Source organism: Hermetia illucens, chromosome 3 (assembly GCF_905115235.1).
Source record: "Hermetia illucens chromosome 3, iHerIll2.2.curated.20191125, whole genome shotgun sequence".
NCBI classification, from domain to species: domain Eukaryota; kingdom Metazoa; phylum Arthropoda; class Insecta; order Diptera; family Stratiomyidae; genus Hermetia; species Hermetia illucens.
In genome coordinates, this window is record NC_051851.1 from 96,030,922 (window position 1) to 96,053,641 (window position 22,720).

Here is a 22,720-nt window from a genome sequence, read left to right on the forward strand (position 1 = left end):
TAAGCTCGGGTGGCGACCACGCCATCCTGAATGGCATACATGAACCCCTCCGTCTCAGCAAAGAGCTCCCCAGCACACAGCCACCTGTTCGACAGATGCAAATCGACAAATGGCTGCCAAAGACAATTCACGTGTTTACCGTGCATTGCCTTCGACTTCCATTCCTCGATCCGCTCCTGGTCCGACTTCACCCCACTCAGAGGATTGAAAGATCGATCCTTCAAGTTAAGTGGAGTCAGTCCACAGTCTACCTTACAGACAGCCGCATGCAAGGGGCTCACCTGCTCTTTACTGTAAAAATAAGCGCGCAGCGAGTCGACTTGGCGATGATGTTGTGCCGCCCCTACCCCCGATGTCACGAGGCAGGTTCATCCGTTCCACGGCAGACTTTGGGTGATGCATTCGGAATTTGGACATAGTTGTCCGTATCCACCGCTGGACGCTTTCCAGATCGGTCTTCGTCCACGGCTATATTCCGAATGCATAAGCCAGTGAAGGGATAGCGAATACATTCAACGCGCTTATTTTATTCTTCCTCGAGAGATGCGATTTCAGCACCAGCTTTACACGTCGAAGGAATTCGGACAGTAGAGCATCCTTCAGATCACCAACTCGAGCATGGGTTCCTTGCAGAATTCCTAGGTACTTGTAGAAGTCTGTCTCGGTCATAGCTTCGATGTGGAGGTCACCAATGCTATGTCTGCTGTGCGGCTCGTAATGACCTTTGCGGATGGCTTGGATTCGGCACTTGTCTAATCCAAACTCCATCCGAATATTATTATTATAACTCTAGAAAAATACATGGGGGTTTACAGTCAGTTTCAGAAAAAATAGTAATTTACTTTCATTAACTTTCTTTGAGCATACATTGTTATGGCAGGCATTTTGAGACCTAAGCGTGTCGTCACGATTTTTAAAAAATCTTTAGGTTGACTAGTTCCCGAGAAGTAACCCCTTTGAGATCCCCTCGCTCGCAGATAGATAAACTGATAGACAGACGGACAGGCAGGCAGTCAACCCAAGTCTTAAAACGATTTAGAGGCAGTTAAGACTCTCACGAGTTTTGAAAATGAAAATACACGTTCCAGTCACAAACAGCTAATGGATTAATGTTGACTCGGCATTGATAACTACCTACCAGGTGCGTGGCAAACCTACGAGCTTTCGGCTTACTAATATTGGTGCCTCACAACATGAGCATATTTTCCCCAATTTGATGCATTCTTCAATTTATTAAGGTCATGCTTTACAAAAGGGTGTAAATCTGATGGTGTTATTGCTGAAACCCAATTCTATCCTAAAGTTTGTCATGCCAATTACTCAGCTGTTTTTTTAATCTTATTAAAATCGATTCAACGTCTGTTACACCCGATTTATTGGGAAACGGCTACACCAATGGTCTTGAAATTTGATGAGAAAGTGTGTTCTGTGAATCCTTTTACAAATAGCGAGTAGAGCCATTTTGTGTTGGATTTGAAGGGGGGCTTCCATACATGTGCATTTTCGCAGAATATGGTCATGTGCGGTATCAAACGAAAGGGCTCGGTTAGTATTGAAACTGATCATATTTCTAATGTTGCGTGAAACATAGGAGAGTGAGGGTTCGAAGTGTATGATCCGAAAACTGTAACAGGTCTAGTTCGTTATCGAATCTATCTAGCCTTAAAATCTGAAAAAAAATCACAATGGTGCATCTATACGAAATCTAGGCCTGAAAATAAATCCCATTCTGATACCTGCTCAAATAAAGTTAAGTGTTGATCTGTACATATATATATATATATATATATATATATATATATATACGCACATACCTACCTAAACTGGTAGCACGTATGTGAATATTTCCACTTTACCGCATACACCAAAGCATAAAGGTTAAATGACGCTTGTACTAACGTACATATAATCCATCTGGATGCAACACTACCCGCAAAATGTTTGGGCTGGTCGGCGAGGCGATGTCATCAGACACTGCCTCTACCCTGAGGAGCAGCGTGACCGAAACCCGATACAGGTGGCATTTTGCTTTAGTTTTGTTTAGCTCAAAACCCTATGAGGTTATGAATTGTTGTTTGCAAGCGCCACCTAGACTGATTTCAGCTAATACCACTACTTTTTGTTTAGGGATGAGGGGGGCTAGCACAGAGGCGTGCAAAAACGTGTCAACCTAGCGCTTTGCAGGAGCTTCAGTTTTTGCGAGCAGACCTTCACGGTCAATTCCGCCAACTTTCTAGGTTTCTGGGATAGCTCTTCTCTCTAGGTCGTTCTCGGTCCATTAGGATGTTCGGTTGATCATCCCCTTTCCTTTAAGTGAATTACAAGACGATAGACATATAAACATACGCACAGACAGAGAGTGAATCGATTTTAGTTATTTTTTGTTTTACACCAAACGTGCAATTATTACTATTTTATCATATTTATGTTATACAGAAATATAGCGAAGCAAATCGGGAAACCGGAAGCAGGTATGAAAGGTTTTGTGTATAGCTTATATAAGAATTTTTGAGTGAACCTTTACCCGTTTTGTACCTAGCTCGTCACGTTTATGCATTTAGTTTGCCAGATCACTACGTTTAGTGTGACATTGACCATCAAAGTCTAAGAACGCAAGAAATTAGCACGAAAGTGACAATTCGGACCTATTACAACTCTGTTAGAAAAAGTGTGATTTCCACCGAACTTAGTGTTATCATGTCCTATAGCTTTTATAATTACAGAACATGATGATTCAGGAATAAAAATAAGGGGGTTTCCCAAGCAACTTCTAAAAAATATAATTATAATGAAAATGGTAATACACTATTATTATGTTAACTTTATTGGAATAGGTATCGGAATGGAGAATATGTTGAGGTCTAGACACCATGTGACCGGGCCTCACATTTTTTTTCAGATATTTGGGTTGGGTAGTTTCTGAGAACGGGTCCTTGAAGTAACTGGAACTGTTCGCACTGTTCCCCTTTGCAATCAACTTCACAATTAATACCGGCTTCGGAAAGTACTAATCGAGATTTTTTATTTGATACCCCACAAGACTATACTCGGGGGAAAGAAATTACACCCTTTTTTTGTATGTATGGGGTCCTCCCCTTTAACCAACGTAGAACAATGTTACATACCGTTTGCAGTGGAATTCAAAATTTCCCCCTTTTCCACCAAATTTCGTATCAATAAAAGTAACTCTTTCTGAGGTAAAAGTTGAAACAGATAGACAGACAGTAAACCGATTTTAATAAGGTTTTGTTTTACACAAAACCAGTCTAAATTCAATATTTGCGATTCCGATAGCGGTTACTATATTGGCCTTTCCATCTGAAAAGACAACCATGGTTGTTAAGGAATGTCAAAAAGGTTCTACCTTATGCACCTCGGAGACCAGAATCAAATCCGATAGAACACCAGTGGGCACACGTCAAAAAGGAACAAAAGTGAGGTAAGAAGCAGAAACGGCTTGGGGAATTACATAAAAGATATCTGGAGGTTTATTCCTGCAGAAGTTACCGAAATAGCTAAATAACACCCACATAAAATATTAATTTACCCAATTGCTGGCACAAATTTGTACCTTTTTAAGGTCCCCATCCATATAAAAGGGGGTTTAAAATTTTTTTTCACAGAATATAGTCATGTGGGGTATCAAATGAAAGGTCTCGATTAGTACTTTTTGAAGCTAGTCTTAGGTTTGAGAGTTGTTAGGAAGACAGGGAGTGGGAGGGATGGAAAGCGATGATTTCCTTAACGGAACCGTTCTCAGAAACTATCACCCCCCATCTGAAAAAATTCATGAAGCTGCCTCTATATGGTGCTCAAGCCCCATACTCTCCAAATCTGCTCAAATTAAATTAATAATAGTATATTGCCATTTTTTTGGGAAAATTGAATAAAACCCCCTTTAGTTTATTCCAGAGTTATAAAAGATTCATTTCATTTTTAATATTTATTAAAATCGGTTTACTGTCTGTCTGTCTATCTATCTGTCTGTCTGTTCGTCACACGCATTTTTCTCGGAGGCGGTTGTAGCGATTGGCACCAAATTTTGTAGAAAGGTGGGAACTGTGAACGCTCATGCATATAGTGAGTTACATCCTTTTACGTCAAATTTAAGGGGGGGGTCCCCATACATGCAAAAGGGGTGTGTACATTTTTTTTTCATCAAACATTGTCATGTGGGGTATCAAATGAAAGGTTAGTACTTTTCAAAGCCTTAGTTCTTAGTTTTGACATTTGTTGAAAAGGTGGGGAGTGCGGGGGGGTTGAAAGTGATCATTTCTTTAACGAACCTATTCTCAGAAACTACCAAACCGCCATCAGGGGGCTGCCACTAAATGTTGTCTACGCTCCGAAATACCTTCCATACCGATACCTGGTCAAATAAAGTTAATAATAGTCCATTACTATAATTTTTAGTAATTGAAAGGAAAACGCCCCTTAAGTTCACCCTAGAATTACAAAATTGCAGCAATGTAGACTACAGCATAGAGCATGGTCCTGCCAAATTTGGTGAAAATCGCACTATTACTAACAAAGTAATACTAGGTCAAAACTGTCACCTTTCTGCAAATTCAAGACTTTGAATGTCAATATCACTTGAAAGTGGAAATTTTCACATAATATATGCATATTTTACGTGCTACATGCTAATGGGACAAATGCATACTCAAATCTCTTTACAAAACAAATATACAGAACCTTTCATACCTGAAGCGTCTATCTTTCGGTTTCCCAACTTGTTTAGTTCTATCACTATTTCTTCGCTTAAAACAAATGTATTATTTTTCTCCCAATATTTTATTTAAAATATAATCTCGCTTTAGAGGTATTTGACTTCAATGTGTATTGTACTATCTGTCCAACTTTTTAATTAATTGACTGTAGATGAGCAACAATGCAGGCTGGTTCTAAATATTATGTTCTTAATGTACTTGGCAGGGTATGGTGAAGGTGCGGCTACATAACCAAATTAAACTTTTTTGCTTACTTGGGAAGATGTGTTCACTTAAAGCGATTCATTGAAATAATATTATTTATAGGGTTTTATGTGAAACAAAACCTTATTAAAATCGGTTTAATGTCTGTCTGTCCGTTTATCAATCACACCCGATTTACTCGGACTGAACGATGTCAAGTTATTGGGTGAAAACATGCAGCGAGTGACATCATTTTGGACTAAATGTGAAGAGGGGTTCCCCATATATGCGAAAGGGATTTTTTCACAGAATACGGTTATGTTAGATATCAAATGAAAGGGCTTGATTAGTACTGATCTCATTTTTGTTATTGGGTTAAACGCAGGGCAGCGAGGTGTCAAAATGTGTACCCCGCAAAGTGAAACAGGTCTCGTTCTCACAATCTACCCAACCGAAAAATCTGAAAACGAAATTTACACCTCAAAATACATCCCGTTCCCATATCTCCACAAATTAGTAATAGTATATTTCCACATTTTGGAAATTGGCCGGTAATTTAAATTTCTCACAAAATTTAGTAGCAGTATAGGCGATAGTATAGGAGATGATTCTGGGAAGTTTGAACGCAATCTAACTATTATTAACAAAATTATAGAAGGTCAAACTTTTCCGTTTCACAAAAATTTATTGTTCCCTAAAACGTGTATGACGTCATCACTATATAAAGTGAACTTGTATGAATGTCATGTTCCATGGGGACATTTCAGTTTTCCTTTCTTAGCTTGGTTTTAGTTATTTGTATATCAGAAACAATTACTGGAGACAGATATGGGTATAGGTAACAGATATGGGTAACGTACGGGGTAAAATGGAAATATGTGGAGATGCGTTAGATCAATTTAGATGCGTATACTATAATATATGTATGCAACAGTGTACGATAATAGACAATGTTTACTTTTTTAGGATGACGAAAATATTGCTATCTTTAATATGTATGTCCGCATATATTTATATTTTGCAGTTTGTCAATATATGTTACATTCTTACCTATGGAGGAAAAAGGTCCATAGAGACTTTCTTGTATAAGATAAACACGAAAACTTTATATGCGAAGCGCCGAGGTTCCGGTATTCCGACTTGTTCCTGCTAATATCGTGGCACTCAAGATATTCTTATTTTCTTGACAACTCTCTTTGTCTAATCTAGAAATACCGTCTTCTTCTTGAGCGTTTGTGCACTTTCTTAAGGGTCTGTTCATGTCAAGCTATTGTTGCCTTCCGACTGTTTGCGTCTTCGCCGCGTCTCTTTTTCCAACTTCTTATGCAGATCCAGTTTACATCACTGTGCCACTGAAGACGCCTGTTTAGTTAATTCACCAACAAGAGTGTAGTGAGTATCAATCGCGAACGACCTTATTACGGATTTAATCATGGCGTATTACGTCAATAATCCAACATGACATTGTCATCTCCATTGCTGCGAGGCTTAATTGTTGGATTGTCATTGTTAGCTAGCCACTACTTGGTAAATTTCGGATGTAAGATGGATTTTTGCTCCGATATCGCCATTTTAAAGGCAAATATTTCAGTTTATGAAACACTCAATAGGCTTACTGACGCCGAGGATTGCCAAGGTTTTTTTATGGTTATATTCCATGTTTCTTCAGTGTTGGAAATAGTCGCAATAGTTACGTGAGATCACCACTTCACCCTTACGAAATTACCACCATTTACTATGATGTTGTGATGGACCAGTGTGATTCACGCGTGGTTTGGACAGTGACTTGATCCTCAGGACACCAATCGTCGGTCGATGTTGAGGTGCGATGGTTTGAGAACATTGTTAAATCGCTTGACTGCTTAAATGGCGTCACCGAAATTGTTTGACATGACATTGCTGATAATAAAATAGTGAGTGCATGAACACTCAGACCAGAGTTTTCTGCCATTTCTACCATGTTCAGATTCTATGACGCTCTTATTTGTGCCTCACCACCAAGTTTCTTGTAGAGCGCATATATCGAGGCGTCTCTTGAAGTTCCTCAATCTCACTGGTGAGGCTAATAATAATCTAGCGTGCCGACATTGATTTCTGCTGTTCGAATTAGTTTATGTCCAGGCGACTTCCATGCGTCAAGAACACTTGATGATTTCTCTACCGGGTTAGGGTCCGAGGCTTGTTAATCAGCTCTTTCTTCAAGATGTCGTACGTGATTTCTTGATCGGAAGCTGTGACCAAGAGAGATCGGAGAAATCTGAGCATAGTACTCAATGTAAGTAACTTAAACTACGTTCTATTAATTTTTTTCATGTGATCTAACTTCTAGAGTTTGGCATCCCTGAGTTTCGCCTTCTATTTTCTAACCAGTTCAGTTGCTAGAGGGTGCTTTGGTAACCTGTTGTGTGATTCTATACTGAGTGCAGGCTCAGCATTCATACCAGTGGATGCGAGGCCTATCTAACACCTCTGCCGCAACTAAGGGGTACGGCACCCGAGTTGTACAGCGCAACTCTACGCTTGAGCCCCGAGGAGCTCTGCCCGCGATGTAGGCACAACCACAACCACCATGAGACTCCCACTAGGGGGCCAACCGCAAATAACCGGGCCGAGAACACATCCTCCAGGAATTCTCCTGGAACGTATGCTCTCAGAGGGCCATCCCGGTCCCCATGGTACCAGATAACCTCCGGTGAGGCCACTTCAGATAAGTCCCTTGCAGACTCGGGTCTGATCTCCCTCCTCGAGTACGTGGGGACGCATAGCCAAGGACAAGAAGGTCCTATCAAATGTCTGATATTTAAATCGCTAAGTTCTGGGCAGGTCACTGCCGCTGAGAATGATAGTGCCTATTCTATGGGGATCGGTCGTCAAAAATTCAGTTTTATTATTATGATAAGGTCTTTGGCAGGATGAATAGAAAGATACAGGGGCAACACACCTAAATAAGGTATGAATCTATTTCGATCTTGAGCACGCTTCTCTAACCGGATGGTCATTGCACCAATTTATTGATACAGTTAAGACTTCAACATTTTCTAAATAACCAGCATTGTCCAAAAAAGAAAAATATTAACTAGGCCTACCATGAAATGTTGACCATATCATACATAAATATAGTATGTACATTAACGAGGGCAGAACAATAAAGTACTTGCTGCACAACCCTAAACAAAAAAAGGAGGAAACATTTTCCCAACCTACAAAATCCAATTAAGCAAAATTTATCGTACAATAAATCCAGAAACTTGAGAAACATGTTATCGCAGATTTAAGTTTGCCACCATGCCGTTCCCTTTTCGCCCTCAATTACCTTTAAGTGGATTTATTCCCTGCGCATCCGAAATTATAATTCGGATCCGCATAAAAAACAAGGCAGTTCTAAACGTTTATTTTATGTCATCCCATTAAACGTAGTTTAAGTAAATTACACGGTCAATAATGATCTGCTAACAACAAGTCATCAGAAAAACAGGCCCGAAACATTGCCAAGCTTTCTAAAATCACTTTTAAACTTCATCTTTCATCATCATAACTCATGGCCACCTTGACTCCCCTTTAGGAGTGGGGACAACACTTACTACCATCAACTTGCATAGGGCACCGCCTATCGCCATTATTGAGGGAGACGGTCGGACCCGTAATGGCCCTGGTCACAAAGCAGATTTACGGATAATAATGAAAATGAAGACGCATCATTTTCCCAGTTATAGCCAAGGAACAAATTTTTCTGTAGATTATTAGGCCTAGAGATGATGACTTTTCGCCTTATCCTCATAACCTCGTTTGAAAGTCATAACGTCCACCCGAAATATGCCCTTAATTGCCATATTTATCAGTGCGGCATCAGATTCGAGTTCCGGGTCGTCAGTTGGAAGGCAATCTCTATGGTTCCCCATACGTTTCAGGCACCTGAGTGATGGACGTTCGTTTAGCGTCTTTCTCGTGGGTGAAATTTATCTTAATCACTACGCATCCTAGAGACGAAGACAAAAACCACCTGTATCTTCCTCAATTGAATGATAATCGCGACGCAAGAGTCAGGTAAATCATCCCTGTAGAGGCCACCTGAGCAATACGGCAGCATTAGGACTCGACGGAGCACACGGAGAGCAGACAGTGGAAGGTCTACTGGTCCGGGTTATCAAGTCTGAATATTCTGGGCATTATTTCACAAAGGATGATCTGAAATAGGCGATGAAGCTCAACCGATTTATTCACTCTGGTCTGGTCAGTTTCTGATTAATTCCAGTTAAGCTGAGTCCAATTTGGGTTTCACTTGAGTAGAAATGTCACTAGTTCAGCAACCCTGTTGTGGCGCCCAGCTCCCGCCACCTAGTCGGATTACTTTCTAGAATACCCCTGTAGCATGTCCTGATTGCAGATGATATTTTAATTTAGTGATTTTATTATGCGACGTAAGGATACTTAAAAATGAGCAACCAAATTGGACATTTATATGAAGATGACTGATGGCAGATGTAAATAATTGCCAGGACTTAGCATTGCCTCTCCCATGCTAACGCAGCGGCTATTCGAACCTGGTCTTCAATACTCCAAAGGAAGAGATACCAACAACGAGCTAAGGAGAAGCAAAGGGAAAAATAAATAACGGAAAAAACGGCAGGGACAAATATGCGAATAAGGACAGTGCGGATTCAATGACTGTAAAATTTCGCTATTGTAATGGGAGACAGGTTCATGGCCTACGACGATGCGAAGGATAATGGATGGTACTAAGAATATTATGATTATTATTTACTTAGAAATTTAATGTCTTTTGAAAATGTGCTTCAAATAGACACCGCCCCGAGCGGAGGGCCCGGTGGGGGAATTTATGCGATGAACCTGTAGAATAATTAGAGTTTCGCGTTTTATTTGTTACGGATGGGTAACAGTAGAAGTTGATCGTTATTTAAATAATGATGGACAATTTCAGTTTGCACTGATGTAAGCTATTGGGGGAGGAACTTTTTCTATGGATTTCAGAATTTAATGAGGGGGAAGTAGATAAATAATGTTGCGATGGACTTAAGTAGCTCTGGTTGCTTGCCTTGGTTACCTATAAATCGCTGCAACATTTTTCCTCAGATTTATAAAGAAAAGTATTCAGTGAAGCAAATGTGGATTAAGCTAAGTTTAAACTCGTGAAACATTGACCAAATTAAAGATAAAGTTTTCATTCTGGAATTCTAAATAGAATTAATTTATCCCTTAATTGTTTCGAAATTCTTTACAGAAAGATGTTACGCAATTGCAATTCGTTCATAAATTGAACCGGCAATGGTAAATTTTCGACAAAAGGATTTCTTGTAGTGTCTGCCACCACATGCCTCTTGAAATCACTTTTCTCAGGGCAAGATTACAAAGAATGCAAGTCTTGGACCATGGTTGATGGTGAACAGAATAGGGAGTATTGCTTGTATTTGGCGGAATAAATCGGTCTGGACCAGCTTAGCCAGTCTTACCAATTTAATTGGGATACCGAATTCTCTTCTGGTTGTCTACAGTTTTACCCTAGAGATGATGAGATGGTGCAACTGACGGTCATAGTTCAACAATTTTAAAAATCTGTTTCTGATTTGCCTGAAGTGAAAGCTCTTTGGTATGGGGCTACCCGGCCTTCCCGAATAGTGGAGAGTACCTTATATGTACGAGTATGTGGCCGTCAACACAGCTCTATAATTTCTGCAGTGCGGATGTCCTCCTCCTTTTTAAGGTTTTGTATAAGAAACCTTGCAAAAATCGGTTCATTTTTGGTCTCTCTGTCTGTCTGTCTGTCATATTAATTTTTTTCAGGGGGGGTGTAACATTTTTTTAACCAAATATAGTTATGTGGGGCATCCTAATGAAAGATGTCGATTAATGCTTTTCAAAGTTGGTTTCAGTTTTGACAATTAAAGCACAAAATGGGGGGGCTAAAAGGTGGTAATTTGTTTCACGGGCCCATTCTTAGAACCTAATCTGTCGAAAAAATCTGAAAAAAATCACCAACCTGACACTATATGGTGCTTAAGCTCCGAAACACCCCCTAAACCGATGTCTGTTCAAATAAAGTTTATAATAGTATGTTACAATAATTTTTAGTAATCGTTTACAAAACTTCCTTATGTCGATCTTGCCAGAATGAATGTAATATGGGATTATAAAGCATGATCCTACCAAGTTTGGTGGGAATCGCACTATCACAATAAAAGTTATAATAGCTCAAAGTTGTCGCTTTGGTGCAAATTCTAGGACTTTGAATGTCAGTATCGCGCTGAAGTGAATATTCTAAAATAATGCATGTATATACATTACACGTTTGGTACAAATGTGATGAATATATTTTTATATAAGAAATACACAAAACTTTTTCTTCAGCCTTTGACTCGTTCAGAACAATCTTGGCAAGTGAATTCTAGTTAGCGCGAATTAAGTGACCGCGATCGCTGCATATCGATCACCGATATCCGCATTTCGGATGTGATCAAAACGTTTCACGGCAATAGTCCAACACACCATCTTTGTCTCCACTACCCCAAGATGCCATTCATTGTCTTTTATAGTTGGCCAACAGTCAGAACCATAAAGAACGACAGGACGGACGACATTGTGGTCAATTGTAGATTTGAGATGTTCGTTGATACGTCGATCACAAAGAACACCAGTTTTGGAATGCCACTTCATCCAGGTTGCGTTAATGCGTGAAGCAATTTCATAACGCAGTTCTCCATTGACTGATAGCGTTGATCCGAGGTATTTAAATCGCTCAGTTCTGGGCATGTCACGGCCGCTGACAGTGATTGTGCCTGTTTCATGGGGATCGGTCGTCAAACATTCAATTTTTTTCAGATTCAATCTGAGTCCGTGTTGCATGAAGCGGTCAATCCATTTTTGGAAAATTTGCTGCAGACCATTTTTGCTATTGGACGCTAGGAAAATTTCATCGGCATGAAACAGTATATAGGACGTAGGATGTCCAGTATGACGGTGTCCATAACAAAAACAAAGAGGAATGCTGAGAGGACACTTCCTTGATGAACACCAACAGAGAAGCAAATTTCATTGGCTGATACCGTTGACCCGAGGTATTTAAATTGCTCAGTTCTGAGCAGATCACTGCCGCTGAGAGAGATTGTGCCTGTTTCATGGGGATCCGTCGTCAAAAATTCAGTTTTATGTAGATTCAGTCTGAGACCGTGTTGCATGAGGCGATCATTCCCGTTGCTCGAGATCATTTTTGCTATCAGATGCTAGGAAAACATCATCGGCATAAAGGAGTGTGTAGGGCGCAAGACGTTTGATATTCCGTGTGACGGTGTCCGTTACAAGAACAAAGAAGAGTGGTGAGAGGGCGCTTCCTTGATGAATACCAACAAAAATACGAAACGATTTTGATACACCCGCCATACTCCGAACTTCACTTTTTGGATCGTGGTAGAGCAATTGAACCCAGCGCACGAGTTCTTCTAGCGCTAAATGTTATGTAAAGCATACCAAATGAGTTCGTGTGGCACACGGTCAAACGGTTTCTCTAGATCCAGAAATGCAATGTAAAGAGGGCGACACTTCTCACAGTGTTCCCCCATGAGTAACCGTGCAGCGTCCTGCCCATGAGTAACCGGCCCGTCCTGCGGCGTCTACTGAGGTGGACGCCCTAGCATTTTCCCAGGCCTACTACTCGTACCGATCATCTTATTCCTAACGACATTGTATGCATTTTCTTTGTTGGCCTGTCGCGGGACCTGTTACCAAGGGAGATCAGGTAAGATTTAGCATAGTGGAGTAACTCCAACTATACTATATTTATCTGTCTCCCTGATCTCAGCATTTTATTTTTGTTACTCATGGAGAAACACCGTGAGAAGCATCGCCCTCTTCACATTGCATTTCTGGATCTAAGAAAGCGTTTGACCGTGTGCCACACGAACTCATCTTTTATGCTTTACGACAACACTTAATGCCAGAAGAACTCGTGTGCTTGGTTCAATTGCTCTACCACAATCTGAAAAGTGAAGCTCGAAGTATGGCAGGTGTATCAAAACCGCTTCGTGTTTCTATTGGTATTCATCAAGGAAGCGCCCTCTCACCACTCTTCTTTGTTCTTGTAATGGACACCGTCACACGGAATATCAAACGTCTTGCGCCCTACACACTCCTTTATGCCGATGATGTTTTCCTAGCATCTGATAGCAAAAATGATCTCGAGCAACGGGAATGATCGCCTCATGCAACACGGTCTCAGATTGAATCTACATAAAACTGAATTTTTGACGACGGATCCCCATGAAACAGGCACAATCTCTCTCAGCGGCAGTGATCTGCCCAGAACTGAGCAATTTAAATACCTCGGGTCAACGGTATCAGCTAATGAAATTTGCTTCACGCATTAACGCATCCTGGATGAAGTGGCGTTCCATAACTGGTGTTCTTTATGATCGACGTATCAACGAACCGCTCAAATCTAAAATTTACCGGAATGTCATTCGGTCTGTCGCCTTCTATGGTTCTGAGTGTTGGCCGACTATAAAAGACAATGAAGGGCGTCTTGCGGTAATGGAGACGAAGATGTTGCGTTCGACTATTGGCGCAGGAGTGACTCCGATCCTTCTCCATGCTGCTGAGGGGAGGTTTATATGCCTAAGAAAAGGTGATGGAAATAAAGATGCCGTCAATTGTGACGAGAAAGCCCGCACTCACAGCACATTATTAATTATTTACTTCAGATAGGCATTTGAGTGCATGCAGTCACTCCCGGACTATAGGAGCCAAAATCCCACTCCTTTTTTCCTCGAAGAGAGCCTTAAAAGCCTTTCCCCCTTGCTGCTGGCGCGAAGCAAATCGAAGGGGATGCCTGAAAGCAGTAGATCAGCCCCAGCAGGCACCAGACCGAGGCCAATCACTCTTGGGGAGTACTGGGCCTGTCTTCAAGCACGGCCTCCAAAAACGGAAGCATGTACTGCAGTCTCGCAAACCATAACATAATATAACAATTTGGTGGAGAGGCCAAACAATCAATAACACAAACATAACAACGATGAGGTTCACTATTACCTAACCCAACCGCTTAGCGGACACACAATCGGGATCGGGGGTGATGCCTGATACACCTTTTCCTTTTGCAAGCAAGCAACATCGCCATCGTCTGCCGTCGGAAGGGTGCTAAGTGTCTTCGAATACCGTAGTAGCCAGTAGCTGAGGCTCTCTGCGTCACAGGATTGGCTGCTATACGGACTAGGCTTAGCCTGAGGTTATGTGAATTACATGATCTCCAAAATCCTAAATTGATGAAAATAAGCCGGACCAGGTAGAATAATTCGCCTACCAAGAGACCATACTTAAAAGACACTCGATTTGTTAGAAATCATAAATGCTTTGTTTTGGAGACAAAATATCCCTTTCATCAAGTGTTCTTCCTCTCTCTTTTAGATAAACAATACTGTTCCAGTTGGTTCTCCAAAAGGTTTTTGTGTTTTCTAGCGAATAATTCTAACCAAAAAAGGAGAGCTCTCCCCAATCTTGTCTTTGTGCTCTCTCATTGAGAAAAGGGAAACTTCTATTAGGAAATTCGATCTCGTTATGAGGGAAGTAGGCAGTCCTCCACATGACTTCCTTACCTGGTTTTTGACATGATTTCGGTGGCTATATTGTTGTTATGTATGGTTGTTAATGAAGGTAGTCTGGATCTCTTTAAAAAATCCTCCACGGAAGATCATGTATAGCATTTTTCAAACCTGAATTTTCCTACCAATCCATATACTAAAATGGTTGCGGTAAAGTGAATAAAGTTATTCGAGCAGCAAGGTTAATTCCAAGTATGAGATCTGTTGTACTTTATAGTTCGACCAGAAATTCAACCGACTATTCACTCATTCCACTCATTTCTACTCCTACTCTGGATACTTTATTTAGGATTCAATGTAGAGGCATTTGAAAAGAAAACAGTTTGCTCTTTAAAAAATAAGTTTCAAAATGTCAACTATTCTTTTGGCTCAAGTGGTTAGGGCGCTGGGCTGTCGTAGCGGAAGGTCGCGGTTCAAATCTCGCTGGGGGCAGAGGAATTTGTTATCGTGATTAGATGTCGGACACCAGTCGACTCAGCTGTGAATGAGTACCTGAGTCAAATCAGGGTAATAATCTCGGGCGAGCGCAATGCTGACCACATTGCCTCCCACAGTATACTGTGGTGTACCGTTACGGTCTTGAATGAAGTGCTCTAACACACTTCAAGGCCTTGATCCAATATGGATTGTTGCGCCAACGATTATTATTATTATTATTCTTTTTTTGAGACGGTAATGTATTTCTCATAGGGCTCGAAATAACGATTCCTTTCGGAGTCACCATATTATAATGATTTTTCTAATTAAATAGGTACTTGTCAAAAGAAGCCGAAACGAAGCTAATATTTGGCAACTTCACGTTTTGTTGCATGACAAATGACCGAAAAGTTGAACTGGTCACGTTTCGCTGTCTGTCGTCACTTGTGAAATGGGTCACAATTTCCGTAAAATCGGAAAAAAGCACTTGCTTCGGTGAATGCAGCCCACCATATCATAAAAGGTATAAAATAACCAACCGCCTTGATGGTTCAGGGGGTAGAGGGTCAGTTCCACAATCTGGTTGCTCGGGGTTAGAACTCCGGCCATCATGGTTGTCGGTGTTTGTCTCGCTGCTGTGAGCTTACAACATGCAAGCGTCAAGTGTGATGATAGTGAGGCTGAAGTACAGTCTAACTGTGTGGATGGCCTAGCAAGTTGAACGACCCACTGCGGAAGTTGGCCTTTTGCAAACAATGGGATATCATTCACACTTCAGAGAACAGTCCTTTAAAAAGTGCCACGCCACTGGAAGATGCCGCGACGGGCACGTGCGAACAGGTTCACGTGAACACGTGCCGAGTATTGTGGGTAGTGAAGTTTCATAGTCACCCAGCCAGAAGAAAACCGTTCACCTCCGGAAATACTGCAATCATCTCCGGAAATAATCAAGAAAACAGCATGCCTTTGCGAGCGAGCGTACTATCAAAATTTCTGATTTAGTTCTGTAGTCTGCCAAAAGTAAAACCAGATTTTTGTAAGCGACCAAAGTACTTGATATTTATTGACTAGAACATGAAAACGAATTATACTTTAATGTGTTGTGTTTTAACTTGTTACGAAAAGCTACCTTAGGCATAGAACAGTCGCTTGCTTTCCAGTAGGACAACAACCCCAAGTAGACTTTCTCGGCACGAGAATGGTTATTGTATAATGTCCCTCACGGACTCTCCATTTATACAGTTATACAGCCGCCATTTTGTAAAAATGTCAATAATACATTTTTTCCTCCTGCAGAGTTGTTTAATTCAAAAAGTACTCACAGAAAAATCTTACACCCTTTTCTGGGGCTCCAAATAAAGGTGATCCCTTAAAATATGTCATATGTTTCAAGTTTCGTGTATACAAATTGACATCTCTAAATCAACTGTTACTCAAATTAGAAAATAGCTTATGACATATTTTTTGCAACTCAATCAATCGAGTCGCATTTCATAGAAAAATATAATCGACAATTGCATCAAACGGACAGAGAGCCAGATGGGCAGACATTGAAATAAATTTTATTAACTAGACAGCTCTGAACAAACCAAGAGGACTGCTTTAAGAAACTCAACTTTAAAGCCAATCATATTATCTCATCATGCAAATAGAAAAAGAACACTTGAAGCACTCGCTGGATGGCAACGTCAACATTTCTCGCGACACAAAAGCCACTCTCCAATTTTTCAATTAAAAAAGCCATTCCACCAGTTTCCACGCAACAGATGAAAATAGAGCATGGATGAAAGCGGAAAAGGGAACAAGCAAAAGGAGGTTGAGCGAATATCCTTAAAGCCAGTTGTAGAGAGAATGGGGATATTTTCTCCTTTTCGCCTATACTCCCACCCTTGTTATTTTGCCCTAGCTGAACCGCCTCTACTCTTATCTATCATGTGACTCTCAAGAGTAATTGATCAAATTTTAATCTGCCTCGAAAGCCGCGTACCTAATTGAAATCGACGAACAAACACTAGTCAATCCTCCGCAAAGCGAACCGCAGAACCAGGGACTTGCTCATACCAGCCGGGGGAATTCGCTCAGAGCAGAATACACAGGTTTGCCCGGCTGTGCCTATGAAAGTCGTGGAATAGATGAGGAAAGTAGGCTAGTCAGAAGAAGGTGAGTAAGCCAGAAAAATTCGGGGCAGTTCCAATGGCAATTGTTCCGGCTTATCTACTCCTAGTCACGTTTTGTCCAGATATTAGCTTTTGTTCTGCTGCCACCTTTGCGTCCAGCAAGTCCTCCTCCCCACGTAGCTTTTATTCTTTGCCCTGGAATGCTTTGTGTTCAATATCAATTCGAATCGAACTGGCCTCCAGTTCCTTCTCCTGCCACTCACCCCCTGCGAGGTGCGAAACTTTAGTCACACTTTGTTCGGCTCCTTCCACCCGCTTCGACACTTTGTCATTTTTATCGATTTTCAGTCAATCGTTTTTTTATCATCGCCATAAAGCCTAAACCTAGTCCTCTCGAGGATGCATTGAATTAAAGCAAAGACGACAAGGACACGATTCGATAACACAAAATGGAACAAAGACGCCAGCCTGTTGAATTCGCCAGGAGTCGTCGTACACTTTGTCGCTGTGTCGCTGGTGGTGGGTGAATCAACAGGGTCTTGACTCCCCGGGCTTTGCTAGCGAACGAGTGCCTTCCCCCGAAAATCGCCTGTAGTCACAAACATAGCTAACATTGTTGCGCCAGACACCATTCCCATTCAACCCTGATTCCCTGGCACTTGATGCATGGCGTGGTGAAAGCACAGGCGAGCACGATTCCACTTTCCTCGCGAAATGAACAGAGATTAGCGGAATCGCGTTATCGTCATTAAGAGAATTTGATTGGCGGCGCACAACGATATGCGATGCGGTAACTTACCAAGGTAGTTGGCAATTAATTATGGCGTTAATTGTAACCCCGGCAATTTATTAACGAAATCGACTTAATTCCAGCGAGTCTTCACGCAATGAATTTTTTTGTCGTCTATTTCGGGGGAATTCATTATCGACGGTTTGGGAAAAGAAGGTGAATGGGCAGAATCTCACTTAGGGGGTTGTGCCTATAAATCAGATTGTTTTATGGGCAAAGAAAGGAAACATAGCTATTTGCACATACATACATCAAACTTTGTCTGATTTGTGTGTGGACAGGAACATATTTACCTTTCGGGATTGAAATATCCTCGCCGAAGAAGTGTCGCCTGTAAAACTTCAGAAATTGAAACATGTTTTTCTGTCGTGGATCTTTCTGTCTGCGCAGATCGAGCATTTCGCGATGCACGTCCCCTTTAAGTTTTGTAAAATTCGCATAAAGTTCAGCCATGCCATAGCCATAATTTGCTGGACCAGGAAATTCATTCAATATCATTAATGAATGCGAGGAAATTTATTAAAATAGAAATGAGCTGCAAGGGATTAAGTTGATAAGGTTTCATTGCAACTTCGGGTCATGCCTTGTAAAGGTTTTGCTTGTTATAATGTTAGAGATTTAATAAAATTTCAAATGAGTTTGAGTTTCAAGGAGACTATTGTTAATGGAAAGATAAGTAAATTGTAATTAAACATTTAATGTTTATATGTGAGTTGAGGTGCAGTAAGGCGAAAGACAGATAGGGCCATTAATGTTATGTAAAGAGGGCGTCGAGTTTTAGCCAGAACCAATTGCGGTTACTTTACTTACGATCATCAAACCCCAAGCCAAGGTGTAACTCGGATAAGCAGACTCTACACAGGAGATTCAACTCCCAGAACATTCTTGGAAATTTTATGAAGATGGGAAAGTCTTGCGCACGTTTGACCGCGGCGGGAGTTGCGCGACCCGAATCTCGCACATAAGAGCTGGTGTTAGCGACATGCGTGCCGTCTATATGATGTTAGCATGTGACCCAACCCAGCCGGAACCAAAGGCAGAGTTTCCTTAAAGATTCATTTCGGATTAGTATGGATTGGCAATGGAATTGCTGAGCGAATGATGCTTCAAAATTCCCCTATGCGAAGTTTGGTAGAAGCAAACTCGCACAACTTTCTCGGCAATAGATCGATGTTTGCTCTCCAAGGAAGTGAGAAGCAAGATCAATCATTCTGGTGCAACCGTTTCCTGCTGGGATAAGATGAAGAAACACACACACGAAAACTATCTAGGCTACAGCGACACAACGACACGCCAACACCACTGGTCTACCTCGTGTATAATGAGATTCCGTGCCCCTTTGTCGCTGGAGTTGCTCTTCCTGTGTACAGCCTTTTTGAACTGGGGTTAAGATGTAGCCATGAACGCGCTCCACAGCGTCCTTGTGCAGATCTAAACCAACCAACTTACATGCTAATAAAGAAGTCTGAGCTGGCAAATGCTACGGCCCCATTTGCATCTAAAACTATGAAACACAGAATAATAAGTCTCATATAACAACACTAATTCATCAAGTTATGCGGGGAAAGCCTTTTGTCAGTGTGGTAGACGGATAGGTATAAAAAACTGGTTTCTTGAGGATTTGATGTGATTCCGAGTCCGCTATCTTTTTAGTGGCAGACCGCACTAACTTGAATCAATTTAACAACGAAAATAAAAGTAGCCGTTTTCGGTCACGCTCCTAGCGCAGAGATGGGGCACCGTTTTTTGGATATGCACGTTACCGTGGGAATTTGTCAAAAAGGGTATGAACGAGATGGTCAGGCACTACTTTTTCATCATCAACGCCTGACCACTCTGAAAATGTTAGTGAGTTAACAATATTCAAGGAAAGTTTCCCATAGTTGAAAAAAGGGAGCAGATTGTTATTGAGTTTCTGAAACATTTTCACACACTTGACAATCACACTATATCGATGATATTAGGTAGTAGACCAGCAGATGAAGCTGATCTTCCGAGGGATTTCCTGGCTATCGGTGATCCTGAAATTCACGTCACGGAGGTTCGTGTACAAACGGTAATCAGGGCGATCAGACCCGCGTCTGTACGGGGACTCATCTGAAGTGGCAAATTGTTCACGAAACCTTACCAAGGATATACTGGTACCATGGGAACCGGGATGGCTCCTGGACTCTCATACTTCGGGTGAACTCCGGTTGTATGTGAGTACAGCTTGGTAATTTGCGGTAGGCCCCCTAGTCGGAGTTTCATGGGGGTTGTGGTTATGCTTAAGCGAGAAGAGACATTCGGGCCTCGGCGTGGTGTTGTGTTTCAACACGGGTGCTGTACTCCTTAGTTCGGTAGAGATTTAGGTATGTCTTGTATCCATGAGTATGGATACTAAGCCATGCACTTGGTATAGACTGGTGCCGTTGTTGCTTGTCTCAGCACAAAATCAATCCGTGTCCTAAGAAGACTGTGGGATTAAGTCTTCCAGACAGGTGCTCACGTAAAATGTTCAAGGACTTAACTGCACCTTACACAAGCAAATGGAATGTAAAATTTGCATTGATTCAAGTTTACTATTATTAAGAAGGAACATAAAGCTATTTAGTATCTATCTGGTTTAATTCATTGTGACGGATAGGATATTCACCTAGTCTTTTTCGTATCAATTTCCGCTGGGAGAGGAGAAAACGCCATGGTGAGTGTTCAATTCAATATAACTTTTATTTCAATTAGCTTTAATCGAAACTATCCTAAATGAACTCAAAGCATTTACTCCACGCATGACTTCCACTTAGCATTTTACTTCTACCTTCAATAACTCATTGATACTTTGTCAATCAAAATATTACTGCTCCCACCTTAATAACCGTCGCCTCATTCGCCTGTTTATCCAGAATAGCAATAACCTTTTAACGGACCAAGAGCTGAACGCGCTGCGCTCTCTTTACAAATTATTCACATGGTCTAATCGGCCGTGGGGCTTTTTATCAACACACGGCAGTGATAGTAACTTTACCACTTTCAATGTCACACAAGTTGATGACTTCGATTGACTTAATTATATATTGTTCGAATACCACCATAATCAGTCATGGATTTCCCATTTGAAATACGTGGATATTTCATTTTTTTCCGCATGAGTAAGTGCTGGGTATACTGAATAGATCGTGCGTCCAAGAAGTTACAAACCATTTAGCACGACCGTCGTCACTTTGGGTATGTGAACTAATATTCACTCCTCAAGGCTCCAAAAATAGTAAATTGACATGTTGAAACCATTCTTTAGTGTTACCTAACTTTCGAGGAATTCATTGGCATATAATACAGGAAGGTCATGACGCCTCCATTTTATTTTTCCCCGATATATTATGATAATTTTGCTGAAAAATTATCAAAAAGCAGAAATGAAATTCCCCAACAACTTTGCAGCTATGTCTACGTATTTATCTAAATATATCATAAGAAATGGCGCAGTCGTGAAATTTGATGTAAAGATTCTGAATGTTAAATTGGCAGCTAACTGTGTAAAGAGAAGGTTACAATGTTCGTCCTGGTTAAGATGGTTTACCATGAGAAAATCCCATTTCTGAGAGGAGATATGGAAAGTAGGAAGTGTGAACAGCGCTCCTGTAACCTTATCGTTTTCTAGACCATCTCAGTGGTGTTGGGAGGTCAGTACCCTGACAAATATTTCTCAAGAAGCTTAGCGGATTCGTGGCCTGCATGGAACAAACATGCAGGTAGTTTGGAACCACTCTTGCGAAAAAAAATCATCAGTCTTCAGTCTAAATTAAAATATACATATTTATATGTCTTTCAGAGTTTCTGAATGGAGATACAGTGGATGCCCAGGTTCCGTTGGAAGCAGGCTGGAGTATCCAAAAGGAAGTTGTAGGATTGAGGTACCTCCCTGAAGACGCCGTCGGAACACTACTGAAGTATCGCTTGAGGAATGGACTAGCAGTTCTCTTCGGTTACTATGCCAACGGACAACGAGATCTGGAAAAGCAGCGACGTCAATTCAAGAGTTGAGTACCTTCTTGAATTAACAATACGTTAGAAGTACATAATTTAGGGATGTCGTCAACATTTCTGACAATCAACAGGCAAGAGGTCCTCGACATAACGCTATGGAATGCTCTTGAAATATCACCAATAATGCGGAAAACACAATTTTCTGTGAAAGCTAATGGGTAAATAACAGCCCAGAATTAGGGTGAAGATAACTGGGATTAAAAATTACAAGCAATTAGTGCAGAAGTGCGCGGAACCTTGAGCGCCTGATCGTTATCAAATTCCATAGCATTAAAGTTACGAAGGAAGCAAACGTTAGGGTAGGTATGCAAGAATTAGTGGCCGTTCCGAGGAGCCCACCCCAGCTAAGTTCCTGGTTTATCTGGCGTAATACCTCGATTTCCCGAGGTACTTCATGTATAATGTTACTTCGGCCATAGGGCTTCGCTGTCCAATTTGTGTACCCACGAAGTCTGAAGGTACGGCACGCTACCGCGTATTTAATCTGTATGTCTAGGTAGAGGGGATGTAGGAATACACAGAGAGCATCTGTTGGGCAGGACCGCAGGGCCCTGGTAGCGCCTGCACACGAGGTTCTCTAAATCTCGCTAAGAATGGTTCTATTGCACTATTTGCTTAGTGTCTGGCACGACACAATAGAACCGAATGTTGTTTTTTTTTTTGGGGGGTAGGGTAGGTGAATGCATTTTCACACACAGTGTTGGACTCCCGCCTTGCGGAGCCTTCAAATCAGGGAATTCCTTTCACCAACGGGAGGGGAGAGGAGGAAGGGAACTGTCAGTTCAAGGAACCCCCTGCCATCCGGCTCCTCCACCGGTCGAGTTCTATCTTCTTAGTAATGAGAAGGGCCCAAAC

At 41.4% G+C, this 22,720-nt stretch overlaps 1 protein-coding gene across 2 annotated transcripts in view; it reads right to left on the reverse strand.

Moving 5' to 3' along the window:
• Positions 1-22,720, reverse strand: part of LOC119651223 (polypyrimidine tract-binding protein 1) — a 602,545-nt gene that overhangs the window by 535,626 nt on the left and 44,199 nt on the right. The window lies entirely within an intron of this gene.